Source organism: Ambystoma mexicanum, chromosome 4q (genome assembly GCF_040938575.1).
Source record: "Ambystoma mexicanum isolate Mex_15411 chromosome 4q, UKY_AmexF1_1, whole genome shotgun sequence".
NCBI lineage: Eukaryota > Metazoa > Chordata > Amphibia > Caudata > Ambystomatidae > Ambystoma > Ambystoma mexicanum.
This window is the reverse complement of record NC_090928.1, coordinates 73313808-73332644: the sequence shown is the minus strand read 5'-3', so window position 1 is coordinate 73332644 and position 18837 is coordinate 73313808.

Genomic DNA, 18837 nt, shown 5'->3' with positions numbered 1-18837 from the left:
CAATCTTTTTTATTTTCATACTGGATGCTGCTACATTATTGTCATATATACTAAAATGTTTCCTTTCCTTTTCTATTTAATGTGTGATGTCCCTGAAGAAAGCACCACTTCATACTTTATTAAGCCCTGTCTAGATATATCGCCATCCGTGACATTACTTAACCTAAACCTTTTTATGAGAACCATTACAGTCCTTCGTGATCCATTTTTATTATTCAATCATTGATCATTTGCCATGTTTCCTTACTCTATGGCAGTTTCTAATTTTGCAGAGGTCATCTGTCCCCCCTCTTTGTTCATAAGTATCTGTGGTCTGAGACTGAGTTCACCAAATACTCTCACCACTTTTCCACTAGGTAACACAGTTATCTGTAATACTGTGTTTTTGCTACAATAATAAAAACCTTTGGTCTCTACCAGAAACGTCTCATTGGGCTCTTGCTCTGTGCATGCCACTATGGATGCACCCATATTCAAATGGTGCATTTCCCAACACAAAACACACTCTCCCTTAATCACCTAAACAACATCATGTTTCAGGTTTTTATCATCCAATCCTTTCCTTAAACACTGGCAAGAGCTTGCTGCAAATATACCAAAAATTCGTCATACCACATTATCCTCCAGAGACTGATCATTTCTCACTACAAAAAAAACTACACTTATAGTCTTCAAAAAACATCCTCAACCTTCTAATATTCATTCACCAAGCTTCTGTCTTTGCTCCATGGACATACAGTCCCAATGTCTACCACTAGAACAAAAATTGTTCTCCCTTTGCCATATTAATTCTTGGCACCTTTAAAAACTAGTGGCACTAACAATTCTGAACACATCAAGCCACTTCTGTGAGGCAATCCCACTGTGGATGTGTGTATTCCTCTGTTTTTGTGAAAGCATTCCTTCTTTTTAGACTAACACCTTTTATTCCTGTATGTCTCTATGTATTCTGTGTTTATACATTGCTGAGCCTGCATGTGGGCTCACCTACTTGCCCTCTGCAGTAAATCCATTTTGCACCTTTCCTAAGCTGCTGTACCTGCTGTACTCCCAGCGCTCATGTCTGATATGATACAATGTCTGATCCTGAGCAAAAAAAACGTTCTTGATTTGTGAGCTGTACACTAGGGGGCGTGCTGTCCCCTCTTTTTAAGAATTGCTCATTCTGCATGAATCCTTGGCTTCTACACATGCGTAGAAAGTGCTCTGACATACCGCATTTCCAATATACAGGAGGTCCCCTAACTTGCCCCTCCTGCATGCTTTGACTATTCTTCTGCGTGCTTTGAACCCCACCGGGTTAATCTGGAAATTTCCCTGATTATTTTTCCAATTCCCTTGATTTTTCTGAAAGTCTCTGTCTTGAAATCCTCCCTTTCCTCATGGAGCAAATCCATTATTGCCTTGATCAATACTGCCTTTGGTTATTCACCTGTACTTTGCTGGGAGCATGACCCTTCCTCACTTAGTCAACCTCGACCCTTTCATGGCGTATTTTGACAATTCTTTCTACTTTTAATTTCAGGTCTTCACTTTCCTAGCATCATTTTTTCTCAGTAGTCTGCAATAATATGTGATGGTCAGCTGTATCTCTGACCATGACTCTGCTTCCAGGCCCACTCATTTCTTAAGCCGTTTCTGCTTTTGGTATTTTGATAGCTCTCTTAACTGACGTGTCCGGATACAGCGCTCTAAGCACTTTCCAGGCTGCCGCCCTACAATTGTTTAAACAGCGCTCAGTCATCAGCGGTAATACTCAAATATCTTGCCTTTGACCAAATATCATCAGCTCTCTCTTCAAGGACAACAATCAGGAGACCCTTATTGTCCCCTATAGCCAATGTATTTACTCTTGTCATCTTTTCGAATTCATGAATTCATTTCCTAGCACCAGAAGTCAAAACTCAGGAGTTTGCACCTTAGGTTATCCTTGCCCATCTGGGGTCAAGGTACACACTATTGTCTGTCCGCCCCTTTCTCTAGCAAGGGAAACTGTGAAACCCCAAACTCATTCTTTTCTCCCGTCATCTGTTTTTTCAAGGTAGGAACAATAATTCTGCACTGTCTGTTACCTGGCAGTGACCTTATTATGCTCACATAAGGTGGCAACTCCCCTCTCTCACCATGAGATTGCCCTTCAGGTCGATCTAACTGCGGCATTGATTCTGACGTCTGAGATATGGGTTGGCTTAGACCCGACCATCTTACTTTCTTATCCATTGAAAAACACCCTTCAAGGCCATATTGTCACCTTCTTTTTCTCCACAGAATGCTGCTCTGTCCTAGCCTGACATATCCTGTCCCGAACTAATTTTGCTCTTATCATTCTAGTCCTTTTTAAATAAAATCAAACTGTCCACAGACAAGGCTCTATGCCTGTGTACACTGTATGCTCTGTCATCTCTGCATGTTATGTTATGTTATTAGTTCTTGTAAAGCGCACGATCGCCCAAAAGGCATCATGGCGCTGGGAGAGAGGGAGACAGCCTCATAATAATTAAAATAGGAACGTTTTGACCTGTCTTCTGAACTCCAAATTATTAGGAGTTTTCTTTATGATAAGTAAAAGATTATTCCACAGAACTGCTGCAGCAATAGAGAAGGCCTGGGCACCAACCCGGTCTCTGTTGTGCTTTTGAACAACCAATTGTTTGGAGGTGACTGAGCGCAGATGACAAGTGGGGCAATAACCATGACAAGTGGGGCATTCTGCACCCTGACCATGAATGGCCGGAGTACAATGCACAAGTTCTTAAATTCAACCCTTTGAGCCACAGGGAGCCAATGCAGGTTCTGTAATACAGGGGAGATGTGTGCTCCTAAAGGGGAGCCAGTGGTGACCCTAGCAGCCAGATATTGCAACCTCTGCAACCATTTAATCAGGTCCTTAGGTTGGGCCAGGTACAGCGAGTTGCAATAATCTATACGTGATAAAACCATAGCGGCAGCCACGGGAGGGTGTAGCGAGGCCGGGATCAGAGGTAATACTCTTCTCAAAATCTTCAACTGAAAATGACCAGCCTGATAGACCACATAGACTTGTTGGTCCATAGACAAGGATGCGGATAAAACCACACTCAAGTTTTTCACTTTCTGAACTGGAGTCGGTAAGGGCCCCAGGGAGGAAGGCCAGAAAGAGGACACCCAGAGTGTAGGATCAGGAGGATAGCCCACCACCATTACCTCAGTCTTGTCCCTATTCAGTTTGAGCCCATTGTGGTTCATCCAATCTCCAATCGCAGTCAGGCAGCCCTGCAGGCACAACGACACCTCAGCCTGATCCAGGCCTAATTTGATCAGTATCTGGGTGTCGTCGGCATAGGAGTAACATCTGACACCGAAGGAGCGAATAAGACACACCAAGGCCCATACATAGATATTAAACAGAATGGGCGACATGGAGGAGCCTTGGGGCACTCCACAACTGAGGTGACAAGGAGCAGAAAGATAAGGAGGCATCGAGAGGGTCTGAGTACGATCTGCAAGGAACAAACTGAACCAGGCAAGTACCTGTCCAGATATGCCAAACTGGGAGAGACGAGACAGCAAGATGGAGTGGTCGACAGTGTCGAAGGCCGCTGACAGATCTAACAAAATCAGGGCACCCACTCCACCTGCATGGGTGCAAGCTGTTGATTCCAAACCGTGCCAGCGATGCACTCACTTGTTGTTGTGATTTATAACTTTCCCCATTACTCATGAATATTTTCTCTGTTTAATCAACTTTGACCTTCGCAAGCTGTTGTGTACAAAAGCCTGCCTAACTGTTTGCACGCAATGCACAAGTGCCGCATTCCTAACTCTCTTTATCATGAACCAATTTTTACTTCTGCAGACTTTTCCTTACTGCGCCCAGTGCTACATTTCTTTCCTGCAATTTTCAACACTACTGCCTGTTTTCCCAACCTGCTTTTTTATCTATTTAAAGTCTTTGCCTACAACCGTAGTAAAATATAATTGCTGCCCTCCATTCTTGCTTGCGTAGAGCAAAAATCTCAATATTTCTAAATATAAATATACATATCTCTGCCCTTCTAGGTTTTCCAAAAAGGGGCCAGCTATTGTCTATGTCAGCTACCATCTTAACTACAAGACAAAACATTCTAGGCATTTGTGGGCTGGTGCTTGCATATGTGTGTGTGTGTCCTTTAATGCATTTGTCCATGGTGCACAGATTTCTTACACTTCCATATCATCATGTGTACCTTTGTAATATCTCTCCATTTGTATGCATCTAAATGCATATTTTCTCTTGTGCATGCTTCTGCGTGCTTTCTTTTAATAGACAATGCTTCCCTTAAATTAAAATGTAAAGATTTCTCTTCCACTATATTTATCATATTTTGTCAACTAACAAAATTGCCTATTGATCCATCCTTCCTTTTCCTCTCCAATAGATATTTACTGTGCCTACCCCAATGACCTTCACTAACATTTTGGCCTGCTTTTTGCTATATTTTGCACACAAAAACACAATTCGAATCTCAGCTACACCTCTCTCAAATTGTGTGCTTCTGGGCACCTTTTTCCTACTATATTTCCAAAATACCCTCAAAGCCCACAAACATAATATATATATATATATCACTGGGAACATTTCTTCCTCACTTGACACCTGTCTTCTGTGCAAATTCATTTGGTGCACAAAATGTTTAAACTCACATGCATGCTACTATTGTAGTGCAACTTCTGTCTGTTCTCAACTCCTAGCCATGGTGCAGAAGAAAACAAATTAATTTTTTTTAAACTGAAATGCCTCATTTTCTTCTTATTTGCAAAAATGAGTTGCCACACATTAAAACCGAACAACCTATACATATTTCTCAAAATGCACTTCTCAAAAAGTATTAATTGTGAGCCAGCAAACATGACCAAAACCGTGTTCTTACAATGAGACACAGTTCATGCAAAAAATATTCACATAACCATGAAACTTCAAACATGATTTCACTACATAATTAATCACATTGTCATAATTCCAAGAAACTGTTTTTGTAATTTTCAAACACTATGTCGCACATAATCTAAATCACATTCCCATTCAAAAGACTGTACGCTGCAAACATAGCTTATTTCACTAACTGCGTAGGTTATAAAACTACACACTGCTCATTCGCCAACAGTGCGCGCAGCCTTATCTTGGCACTCTGCCAACTAAGCACTTCTAAGATAAATCTCTTTTCCTTGCCCAAGAGTCCTGTAAATCCAGTGCGGTTCTGTACCGTACAAGGTTTGTTAGCTTCTTAAAGGTGTTGATTCCATAAATACAAGAGATTAACCTTCTGTCTTCTTGCGTTTTTCTACTGCAGAGCTTTTTCAAAGTGCCTACGCATTTTTGGAAAGCACAAATCATTCTTAGAAAAGCATACTTTCTCTGTCCTTCATTTCTAACAGCCCTTCTGTGGGACCTGTCTTAACCCCTAAGATGCCCCTTACAGAGTTTAAATCAACCTCTTCAAGTCAGTCTTTAACTGGAATGCATGTCCTACTGCTTCCACTATGGGATTTTAGATTAAGATTTCTTCTGATACATTCTTTAAAATGTAGGCCGGGGCGTACTCTATTTATCGTGGCTTCTCTCACGATTCCTCTTACTTGCTTGGCCACACTCAAGTTAAGTTCTCAATAATTCAATTGCTTGGCCTCTCACGAGTCAATTGCTCAATATATACAATACTCATATTCCCAAGCTATGTTTACACCACCTTGCTGTTACATCCTAAGCTACTAAATAAAAACATTGATTCTTCCCCAAAAAATTAAAAGGGGGGTTACCTATAATCCATAAAAATTGTTTCTTGAAAGGCCATCAAAAGATAACCCCAAAACAAAAATTCTTAGAGGGGTTCCCTACGAGTGCTAAAATTGTTTCTGAAAACTGTGCAAACTTTAACTCAAACAATTTTTTTTTCTTCTAAGAGTGGTCTCCCAATTTACATTTTTTTTTGAAGATCTCCAAAAAAGAACTTTAACTAACTTGTTCTTGGAAAACTGCCAAAAATTGCCCTCTCCAAACCCTAGGTGCCAAGGCCCTCTGCCATGCTATAAGGCCTGCAAGACCCTTCCCTTAGGGATGTGTGGGCAACTGCAGCTTGACCCCCATCTCTCTCTTTCTCTCTCCCCTTCTTTCATGCCTCATAGCATGTTTTACCTTATCTTCCAGGTTCAGTTCATAGTCCTGGAGACATCAGCTCAGGACTCCTGACTGGCTCGCCAAATGTACAGGAGGGTCCCATCACCCTCTCTCCTGGGCATTGGCATCTCTGGATAAGGAAGACACTCAGAAGCAAATCAGGGAACTTGAGCAGAATTTTCAAAGACAGCAAGTTTATTTCTTCCAGAAGGCAGGACACAGGATACACAGGATACAGCATCAATGACATCTCTGGGACTCTGCTAAAAGTTATAAAATGTTCCTCCTTATATACCCTTCTTGGTTGGCTCAGTTCCCTGTCTATGGTGCAGAACACTCTCATTGGTTCAGGCACTCCAAGACAAGCCCATTCCTCCTCTAGGGTTGCTCTACCCGACCTTTAAAATGGGAACACCAATTACATGAATCCTGAGACAATTTTAGCAACTGCATCATGGTTTTCTGTCCCAGAAGCCCACATATTGGTATCAGCTGTATCCTCTCTGCTAATTGAAACAGCTGAATGCATCACACACTATCTTCCCTTGACTGCTACCTCGCTCCCACGGCTCGTCACTCTCAAGAATAGAGATAAGAAGCCCAGACTTCATGTCCTTGACTACTGAACTCTCACTGAACTACCATGCAGTAATTCTTTTATCCTCTCAGCATGGTTTCACAGACATTCACGTATTTGTATGCCCAGCATCCATCTTAGATTGCCTGACCCTGTCTCAAACCCAAAATGGCTGCCCACATTACAAAATGCCTGATCAACCTATGTTTACTTAAAACGTAGTACCTGCTCCGATTTGAATCTAGTTTCTTTGATAATGTATCATAACATGTACTACCTGACACATTCTCTAATGCACAAGATGTTTTGACTCCAAAAAAATAGATTGTCTTCCAAAGCACTTTCCAAGAAGGTACTACACTTCTGATTTCTGTACCATTTAAAGTCAGTGATCAAGCTGATAATTTATCATCATTTGGTTTGAGGTAGAGGGGGTCTATCTCCACTACATTCAGTTTGAGAGGGAGGTGGTACTCATTCCTTTACACTGCCCTGTCCGTTGAATAATACAGACAGAGGTGTGATTCAGATGAAAGAGCAAAAATACCACCCGGTATACACCAGGCTGCAAAGTAATAAGATAGGATTTAGTATGGATCTGCTTGAAAGGAGTAAATCTACAGATTATGGGAAAACACTAGCCTGTATAGTACTGGACGTCAGCCTAAAGAATAGAGGGTGAAATTTGATGGCAAAAAAATCAGGTTTTGATTCAAAAGAGATAATTGAAGAAATCGTGAGAGTTCAAACAAGGCAGAACACAACTGGATGTGGAAAGGAGGTTACGTTAGTAAGGTTAATTGTGATCTGCCCCTGTTCAGAATGAGGACGCACTAACGACAACCTGAGTGCACAATTATATAAGCTGCATAGTATCCAAAGTTCTGTGCACAGCGCTGGTTCCAAATGACAAGGCAATTTGTCTGTTTTCACAATTCCACACAGCATACACCGGTTGATGAAAGTTAAACAATCGAAAGTACAGATTAGGGGGAATCCAAAATACAATCCTTTTAACATAAGCAGGGTTCCTAAACCGGGATAAACCAAAGAAAAGGTACCAATCAATATGTAATCCACAGAGTAGTCATGAAGCAGAGCCAAGGGTCAAGGAATGGACATCAGAACAGCAATAATTCAAGGAAAGAACACGAGGGAACTTACTTTAATTAGAAGCATCGGCGCCATGGAGTCTTGGTTCTTTATACTTCCCTGGTGTTGTTGTATGTGACGTCCTGCCGCACGTCGGATTGCCTAGACAACAGAGGGTAGTCTCTGACGTGAACGCGCTATAATTAATACATTTAATGCATTCCTGAAGGTGCCATGGCAACCACCGGGCGTACTGGCAGGACAGCAAAGGCATACGCAGTTTGCGTAACCGGCGGTGCATTTGTCCATGATTCATCACAGTATCCTCCCCCAAAGGATGAGACACCCCCCTGGAAGCATAAAAACAGGCCAACAACAAGGGGGCAGGGTTGTTTTCAACCAGTTCCAAAGTTCTGTCATCAGGCCGTAGCCCTTCCAATCAATGTAATAAAAACATCAGCCGTTCAGCAATGTCATGTCCAATATAGCATTGACATCATACTCCTTGATACCTTCCACTTCCAGAGGAAGAGGATGCATTGGCAATTTAGTGGCAGGAGGACAGGGTTTTAACAAAGAGACATGGAAGACAGGGTTGATACGCCAGTGTGAGGGGAGATTGATATGTACTGCAACAGGGTTTAACACACACAGAATGAGATAGGGACCAATGAAACAAGGTAACAGTTTGCGCTTGCCAGGGAACTTCAGGTTCTTGGAAGTCAACCATACTTTCATACCGATTTGGTAAACTGGTGCAGGAGTACGGTGAAGGTGAGCAAATCTGTTTGAGTGTCATTGCACCTGCTCCAAACAGTTCTTAATCTTCCTATGTATGGTTGTGATATCACATATACAAGTGTGTGCAGCCGGATTCTCGGATGGAAGAGACAGATCTATAGCTATTGATCTGGGATGTTGTCCATACAAGGTATAAAAGGGAGACAAACCAACTGAGGTTGCACCAAGTTATTACAGGCAAACTCAGCAGTAAACAACACAGACAGCCAGTTTTCCTGGTATTGTAGACACAGTCAGCAGATACATTGTTCCAAAGTGGTGTTCAACCTTTCGGTCTGCCCATTAGTCTGAGGATGGTAAGCGTTTGAATACCAGTCTTCAATACCAAAAGAAGAGGCCATGGCCATCCAGAAATGGGACGTAAACTGGGTGCCCGTGTCAGAAACAATGATTATTGGCAAGCCGAAGAAGCGAAAGACGTGTTTAAGATACAGATCTGCCAGTACAGGGACTGAGGGTATTCCCATAGAATGGACAAAGATGGCACACTTCGTAAATAGTCGATAACAACTCATATGCTATTGTGGTTTTGGACTGATGGTAGTTCCATTATGAAATCCATTGATATCATGTACCAGGGTTTGCGAGGGGATGGGAAGTGGTTGTAGTAGGCCTATTGGTTTGCAATTCTGGCCTTTGCATTGCACACACGTAGAGCATGCTAACATGTGCTCTATAACGTCACGTGACATGGTCGGCCACCAACACATCTGCGAAGCAATTCCAAGGTCATTTTTCTCCCAGGATTAATTGCAATGAGGGAATCATGGCACCACTGGAGAGTCTCTTCATTGGGAATTTAGATCGTGTCTTGGACATAGGGCAGGCCGTTAATGATGTTGTCATTGACATCCTCCATTTTGGCAGGATGTTGGCCTGGATTTTCTCTCTAAGCGTTGTCTGGGGAGTACAACCACATGCCACCTGCTGAGGCAGTAAAATGTATGGATCCTCTATCTGGGGCGGAACTGTCTCACCTAATCAAGAGAGCGCATCAGCCTTGGTATGCAAAGGAGCAGGTCTATAGGTTATGACAAAATCAAACACAGCGAAAAAAGAATGCCAACAAGCCTGTCTAGCCGTCACACATTTCATGGTCTTGAGTGCTAGAAGGTTACAGTAATCTGTATAAACAGATATAGTATGAGGGGCCCCCAAAAAGTGATGCCTCCCCCGAGTAAAAGCATCCCTGACAGCCAACAGTACATGTTCAGTGACCATGTAGTTCCTTTCAGAGGGATTCAACTTGCGAGAATAACAGGCCACTGGATGGGTCTTACCAATGCCAGAACTCGTTTGCGACAACACCGCACCTATAGCGACACTAGAAGTGTCCACTTACAGAAAAAACAGCTGCAGGGGATCAGCATGCTGCAAAATTGGGGCCATAGTGAAAGCAGGCTTTAGAAAAATGAACGCTTTCAGGGCAGCCGAATTCCAAGTGAAGGGTATGTTGGTGCTATTGAGACTGGTCAATGGTGTCACTATAGAAGAAAAAGAATGCACAAACCTTCTATAAAAATGTGCAAACCCGAGAAACGACTGAAAGGCTTTCAGAGTGGTTGGAACAAGCCAGTCCAGAACGGCTTTCACGTTTGACTGATTGATCTTCATTCCTTTGTCTCTTATGTCATAGACTAGGAATTCAACTTCTGTTGCGTTGAAGATGCACTTTTCAGCTTTGGCTAACAAATGGTGTTCCCTGAATGTTTGTAACACGGAACGGACATGTTATAAGTGGTGCTCATGAGAATCAGAATAAATCAGGATGTCATGCAAATAGATGACTACATACATATCCAGCATATCCTGGAAGATGTAGTTCATGAAATATTGGAACGTTGCTGGGGCATTTCAAAGCCCAAAGGGAATACTCAAGAAAACCATAATGTGCTTTGAAAGTGGTTTTCCACTCATCCCCATCTCTTATTCTAATCAGATTCTAGGCAACCCGTAAGTCTAATTTCGTGAATATCACTGAAGAACCCAGTTGATCAAGTAAGACTGAGATGAGTGGTAAAGGGTATTGGTTCTTGATGGTTATGACATTGAGGGCTCTGTAGTGGATACATCCCCTCAGGTCACCCTCCTTTTTTTTCAGATACAAAAACAACGGGGATGCAGCTGGAGATCTGGATGGACGACTGAATCCGATTGTCAATGCTTTATCCAAGTAATCCTTCAATACCTTGTCTTCAATGACTGTGGGGTGGTACACCTGGACGCTGGGTATTTTAGGCCCCGGGATCAATTCCATAGGGCAGTTATAGAGACAGTGAGGAGGCAGCTGTTCAGCCCTACTCTTGTCCAAGACATCCAAAAAGGTCTGATACACACTAGTTATCCTGGCGTCAGCTGTTCTGGTTATGGCACCGACTGAAGAAAGAGACTCAAGCATAGCAACACAAGAGGAGGTAGGTACTGTAGTGTTGGAGTCAAAGCAATGAGTGTCACAATAATCAGACAGACATGTGATTTTGTGTTGTTCCCAATCTATGTCTGGATTGTGTACCCGTAACCAAGGTATGCCCAGAATGACTTTATTTTGAGGGGTGGCAATAAGATCAAAGGATATGCGTTCTCGATGCCTGGAATCAGTGGACATAATGATACACTGCATTGGTTCTGTCACTAGACCAGAAACAAGGGCAGTACCATCTACCACATTGACCACCTCAGGTTGTTGTTTGGGGACGATTCGAACACCGATTTGACGGGCATATCGTATGTCCATGTAATTCCCAGTTACACCCGAGCCAATCACGGCTCAGGTTTGCAAAAATGTCTCGTTAGAAATTGAAAAACATATAGACAAAGAAACAGGCGATAATATAGTCAGATATAGGGAGTCCAGGAGCCAATTACACAACTGAGGGACTCCGTATACAGTCGAGTTTTGGAGTTTCCCTGTTTTTTCGTTCTGGTCTTTTTGGGCAGTTGCATAGGAAATGGTCTGCTGATCCACAATACATACATAAATTGGCTTTACGTCTATGCTCCCTTTCTGCATTAGTGGTTGTAACTGGATGTCCTATTTTAGCATTCAAGAAATGTGGAAGCCTCTTTTCACCTTTTCTTTCCACCCTTCGAGCATCTTACTGCAGACCAAGGTCAAGTAATTCAGGGGAAACACACTGGGACTACTGGAACCATGGCAAGTATATCCTTCAGTTCATTGGATAAGCCTTAATAGAAGATAGGGGACTTTTTATCCCCGGGCCATCCCGTCTCTGCTGCTAACTGATCAAATTTGGCCAACTACGACAGCAAAGGAGTATTACCTTGGTTTAGGTCGAGGAGCTCTAGGTCGGTGGCCTGTGTCTTATAGAGAGTATCAAAGACACGATCCATAGCAGTGATAAGGGCGTCACAGTCATATAACAAATAACTATTTGTTTCCAGCAAAGGATTGGTCCAGGCAGCTGCAGCACTGCTGAGGTATGAAAGAAAAATGCAGCTTTAGTGCTGGCATCAGAAAATGAGGCAGGGTGACATAGAAAAGGCAACTTGCATTGATTAATGAAAGTACGATAGGTCTTGGGGTCACCTTGGAATGTTTCGGGAGAGGAAAATGGAAATTGGGGTGACATTGATACAGGGACCAGATTGTGCACAGGAATATGATATGCTGGTGCCGCTGGCACAGCTCCTGCAAATTCAGGCTCCTGGGGTGGTGGTCGTGCCACAGCATGTAATGAGTAAATCCTGTGATGGATAGAACAGCAATAATTCAAGGTCAGAACCCGAGGGAACATACTTTAATTAGAAGCAGCAGCGCCATGGAGTCTTGGTTCTTTATACTGTGGTGTTGGTAGTATGTGCTGACGTCCCGCCACATATTGTATTGCCTTGACAACATAGGGTAGTCTCTGACGTGAATGCGATGCGATCAGCACATGAAGCATGGATTCACCGTGTTGCTGGTGGCGCCATGGCAACCGCCAGGGGTGCCAGCAGGACAGCAAAGGCGTATGCAGTTTGCATAGCAGGCAGTGCATTCGTCTGTGAATCGTGACAGTGAGTCTGTAGCTAGAATTTTGGCAGGTATCTGGCATGTAAGCTATGCCAGTTTATATGGTGGTTCTAACTAAGTATGTCAATCATCATCTAGTATATTTGAATGATAACAGTACATGGGTTAATGGAATGCGCTGCATGTATAATGGCAGCACCTGAGACATTTTAATTGGTGGTACATCAGGCTGCTCTGTTTGATGGATGGTTGAGTGTTTCTCCTTATAAAAAAAAGTGAATCGAGCTAAGACCTCAGTCCCACCCTCCAAAGTGAAACTCAAGCCACAACCAATGCAAGTCTAGGATTGGTGAGGAGCGGCCTCCATTGGTGGGCATTCACAGTTATCCCTCAGAGGCATTCTGGATGCACAGCACATGTAGATGTTGCTTACTCTCAATCCTCCATATCAACCAACAACTGCAGAGTCCAAGACTCAACTCTCTCAACCTGTTTAGCTCTGATTTCAACAATGGCTTAGTCTTATTCAGAATGTGACCAGCTATATGCTGTCAACACCCAATTTCCCATTACTTAAAACCAACAATCCCTCCAATAACACACTTACTTCCCATTGCCCCTCAGCTATCCAGAACTAGTTGACAGAGAATACATTATTTTAATCCAACAAGGTCATAAATGATCAACATTAGCCAGAAACCACCACACCACATTCTCTTTAAATAGCCAGTCAACCTGAACATGCAAAAATAACCAGAGATACTTTTAAAAAAAATCTGATATCTCACTCAAGCCACACATCAATATTCTAACCAATTCAGGCCATCCCCAACTACATCTCCTGAAGAAAATCACCTTAATACAACTAGGAAGCATTAAGTGACACTGATCCTAGAAACACCAATCAGTAAATTAGAGGACTGCAACAGCCTATAACTATGCCTCCCCTACTTGTTTTCAACACTCCAGCACTATCGGATATGCTGTCAGGCCTAGTAGTCGCTTGTTTTGTTACTCCCCTTCCTTTCTGCACCCCTCTCCCTCACCTTTTGTTTTTCTCTGGCTCTACCAGAAATGTCGGCAGGCCTAGTACGGTAGTCGTCTGTCTTTTTCCATTTCCTTCCCACTCTCCCCCTTCCTTCCTTATCTATGTCTTAGCTCTTGCACTATCTGAAATGTCGGCAGGCCTAGTACGGTAGTCGTCTGTCTTTTTCCATTTCCTTCCCACTCTCCCCCTTCCTTCCTTATCTATGTCTTAGCTCTTGCACTATCTGAAATGTCGGCAGGCCTAGTACGGTAGTCGTCTGTCTGTTTCCATTTCCTTCCCACTCTCCCCCTTCCTTCCTTATCTATGTCTTAGCTCTTGCACTATCTGAAATGTCGCCAGGCCGAGTACGATAGTTACATTTCACATTCTTATTGTTCATGGCCTGTAAGAATGTCATTGTATTTTCCCTTGTTCCCTCCCTTGCCTTGAAACACATTGTGTATAGGTGCTATGTAAATAAACTATCATATCATATCATATCATGCTCAAAAACGTATATTTGTACTAAAGAAATATGATCACATCTCAGCAGCACTAAAAAACGAAACCCTGCCTGCCTATCGACAAGAGAATACACCTCAGAACGTACAATGTTCCAAAAAAATGCAATGGGAAAAAAGAACGATCCCATCTGAGTAAATTCTTTGAGTATTGCCATCCACCAGTGGGTAAAGATCTGCTTTAGCCATGAAAAGTGGGGCTGGGAAAGCGAAGACAACTACAACAGGACAAACACCCTTGGCATTAAATAACATATCTCTCTGGGAAAAGCTATGCGTGCCCCTGAAAGAAGATAAAAATACGAGGAAATTCAGACAAATTATCAAAAAGAAGCTTACCAGGGATAAGACCCTCACTGCACTACTAACAGTATTTCAGACTAAAGGAGAGTCTTTCATAAAAATTATGAACCTGAGACCATTTGACCAGGAACAAGCTTTATGCCAAATGAATCAGTGCAGGGTGTTGTGCATTCTCTATTTGTGAAGACTACCGCCATTCTACAGTACCTCTCTATCAATTTACTAACTTCAATCCCAACTCTCTCTAAACCTGCCGTTTTTTTTTTAAATGTATTTAATTCATAGCTTTTAAAAAAAGAAAGGAAAAAATGTGAAGTGAAGCCATGCGGTGGCATCCCTACTCAGCAAGGCATTGGGAATCCTGGCACACAACCTAAAACGAAAAAGTGATGGATTGAGCTTTTTCCTCTGTGTAAATTGCGCTGCCGGGTGACAAATGGAGTTTTGGGAGGCTGACCGGGGCGCTTGGCAGTTGTTGTGATGAATTTAAAGCGTTGTCATCCATCAGCTTTCCGCGTTGCGTAGTGATTCCTGGGAGATGGAATTCTGTGGCGAGTGGGGTAGAGAGAATTCGAGGAAATGTGATAGTGTGTAGTCATTGTATTCAGTGAAGAAACTTGTATTCTGGCCTGGTATTCCAGCATGTGGCTTACCTGGACATATTTTAGATGAACATGGCATGTGAGAGGAATACTTGGGCGCATGAGTCAGTAGCTAGAAGATGAGGCTGTACGTGGCCATCTGATTTTGAGGCCTGGCCTTTGAGGCTGTATCTGATCATATTAGACACAACCTGGGCTCAAAATGGCTATCTGTCTGCATAAATTACTGCACCTGATCCATGAGGGTGGTATAAGGCCATCTGAGGCTATGCTGCCATTTGATGGCAGGATTTATGAACAGGATGTTGCTCATATGCATTTGACATCTGTAGCCAAGCAAATGTGGATGGCAGTGGTATTAAGTAAGGACGGACCTACTGTCTTTTGCACATTTTCTCTCAATTTCCTCAATTGTATTATGAATGCAACCATTTTTTATTCCAATGTCAACCACCGGAATGTATCAAAATCCAACTTCTTTCTAAGTCATTAAAAAATATTGCAGCTCTGCCATGCTGAAGCATTGGCATGAGCATATTCACCATGCATTTATTATCATAAACGGTATGCCCTTCAAACCAGTGGCGGAGCCAGGTGGGGGCAAGGTGGTCGATTGCCCCCCTGGCTCTAGCCTGGTGCCCGGGACAACCCCCTGCTCCTGCTGGGCTATGGCCCACCTGCAGTGGTGTCGCTAGTGGGAACCTGGGGGGGGCTGTGAAACCCTGTGCCCCCCTCCGTATCCCCCCTACATAAGATGAGCAGTGACCATGTTCTCTCCCTACTTTTGTCTGTACCCCCCTACTTTTGTCTTTGGCCCCCTCTGTGCCCCTCCTAAATTTGATTCCTGGCGACGCCACTGCCACCCTGGGCTGCCATACTGCCATTTAAATTCAATGTTTGCCACCACGCGCTGTCGCACACTGCACAGAGTGCGCGTACGTGCCGGCCTGCCTGCCTACCCGGCACCCGGCATGGGACATGTCTCACACATAGTCTGTCTGTGTTGTATTAATAAGCTGTGAGTGCACTGCACTGCACTGCAGCAGCTACTTCAGCCAGAAATCTGGGGACAGCAGGGTCAAGGGGGACTCAAAAGTAAAACAATGGTTGTTCATCAAAAAATGTGTGTTTTGTTCCACCCGCCTTGAGTGGCTCAGGCTGTGTGTGTGTGTGTAGTGTGTCACAGTGTGTTTGTGTGTGGTTAACACAGAGTCAGAATGCATGAGCCATCTCAGTTTAGTCTCTCATCTCATCTTCAGCCTGCAGCCCGGGCTGGGGACGTATTACTTAACTTACTTTGCAGAAAGACAAGACATATACTTCACACAGGAAGGACCGCTGGGTGCTAGACAGGCCCGGGCGGCAGTGCTACCATGAATCTAATTGAACTTTGAAGTTCAGGTGAGTTAAAGCTGTTTGATCACTCCTGCACTCCACCGGGCCTGGCTAGGGTGGCGCCCCACCCACCAGGCCTGCATGAGGTGTGCCCGCTGGCTGCCAGCCAGCCAGGCTCAACCTGAAAAATGATCTTATTCCATTCCATTTGCAAAACGGACTGGACAGGGTCAGAATTGGATACTGTCTTTCATTGACATGTAGCGCTACCAAGGATGTTCAAATTAGGTGGTGGAGGCAGGGTGCACCCAGGTGACAGGTGATGTGCAAGTGTGACAGTGCCACATTACCTGCAGACTGCAGCCATCCAGTCCCCTCATTGGCATTGCTTTTGCTGTTCATCAGCTCATGCAATGGAAATCACATTCATTTGCACTATAGTGCAATCATAAAATGACACACTGCTGCCATTGTGCTCCGGCACAGCAGCTCATTCTCATCATGCATTTCCCGCATGCTTGCTCTGCAGTGCGCTTGAGTCCTCGTGCAAAAACCGCACTATGGTGCTATAGTAATTATAACACTTAGCAGTGTGCACACTAGTATTAATATCCCTTCGCCCCCGTGCTGGCCCGATCCTGACCAGGGCAGGGCGGGCCAGACAATTGGAGCCATGACCAACGCAGGGCTGGCAGGCAAGGCACATTTGCTATAAATGTAGCAATCTGGCAGCCCAGAAACAAACAAGTGCCCCCGGACCAGACTAAGGAGGAGTTCAGGTCAGAGAGAGTGGTCCACGACAATGTGCATGCACGCACGCACCATTACTCTGTGAGCGGCTGCACAACAAGAAGACAACCAACACCCCACAAGACCCTAGCTGACCTGAGCATCGGATAAGTAAGTGTTTTTGTGCGCACTGTGCGATGCGTGCTGCATGCGGCTGTGTGCTGCTGTGGTCAGTGGCACCCCTGACTGAGTGCTGTGGTGTGCTAAGTAAAGTTAACTGCACACAGGGCACTACCAGTGACTTCACACTGGAAACTACTACTAGAGTATGGGTGCCACTGCCTGGCTGTCACTGTGCCGGGACGGCAGGTGGCCGCGGCGGGTCGGCACGGGCATGGCATAAGAAAGTCTCTGACTTCAATCAATTCACAATGCAGTTCTTGTGTAGGCAAACTTTGTGTTCACAACCTTTTATTTGGCAGAGAAGGATTGTTGTGGGATACAGGCGCCCTGATAGTTAAATATGTGGAGCAAGGGCTGCAGATTGAGGCAAAGGTTGAGGGCAACCTGCCAACGTTGCCAACGTTATGTGAGTAAGACAGAAGGTTGTTTGCCTGATATCTTCGCACAAAGACACAATTCAACTACAATTAGCATAAAGTTTAATTGGAGAGTTCTTGAACAGCCTTTGGGGAATTCTTAAACAGCCTGACACGTGTTTCGAGCTAAGGTGCTCGTCATCAGAGGCTGGTGATTCTATACTTGATTATACAAGGATCCAAATCATCAGATCAGAACAAGGATCAACAAAAATAAAACATAGAGGGTTGGCATTGTTATACCAACAGCCACAGTTCCAAGCAAAGGGTACATGTGTGGCAGCACCCGCAAAATGTTAAATCACAAAAATCCTCAAAGACAACGGATAAACAAAATATACCAACATTTGAGAGCATAGATAAAGTTATAAACAATTAATCAGATTGCATATTTTTTAAAATAAAGGCTATAGTAAGTGCATCCATAATTGCCAAAGTCGTTGCAGAATAAATAGGTTTGGAAGAGAAACAAAGATAAAACAAATTGACATCAATTAGTAGTCCAAAGGAATATTTAACAATAGCATGAGAGGTAATGTCTCTCCCGCTCAATGGGCATACCAAAAATACATTAACTGAATCATGGGTTACCTTATCTTCCTTCTGAATCAGCTTAGACTGAGGAATTATTTGGAAAATATAGCATGTTGTTAGGAATAGTCCATGTACGGCAAAACACTCATAAAATACTGCTATCTGAAAAGACTTTACTGAGAATAAAAGTGCTTACCAATAAATGATTGGCAATTCCTCTCTGAACAAGAGTACCACCAGCAACCCCATACACGTGTTTCAGCCTTGTTGGGCATCATCAGTGAGGTGAAGCTGAGCCTCTCTAAGCACAGTGAGCAGGGAGTCCACGTCTGGTTGCCCACAGGTAACCTAGGGTGACCAACCCCAAGTTCCTTCAACAAATTCAACAAAGGTAGCAGGCGCCCCTCTCTCGCCCCTCTCTCGCCTCTCTCCCGGAAGAACAAGGCATGATAACCTGTTCAGTGGTTGTTAACCACATTGAGAGTTCGCCAGTGCCACCCATGCATGCTGTTTCAAATTCATTCATGTACCGATTCATTACCGAATATTTACAAGGCAGGTTCTGGTATACGATTCATGGTCGGGGTCTGGTCACGCTCTGGTTTTTATGC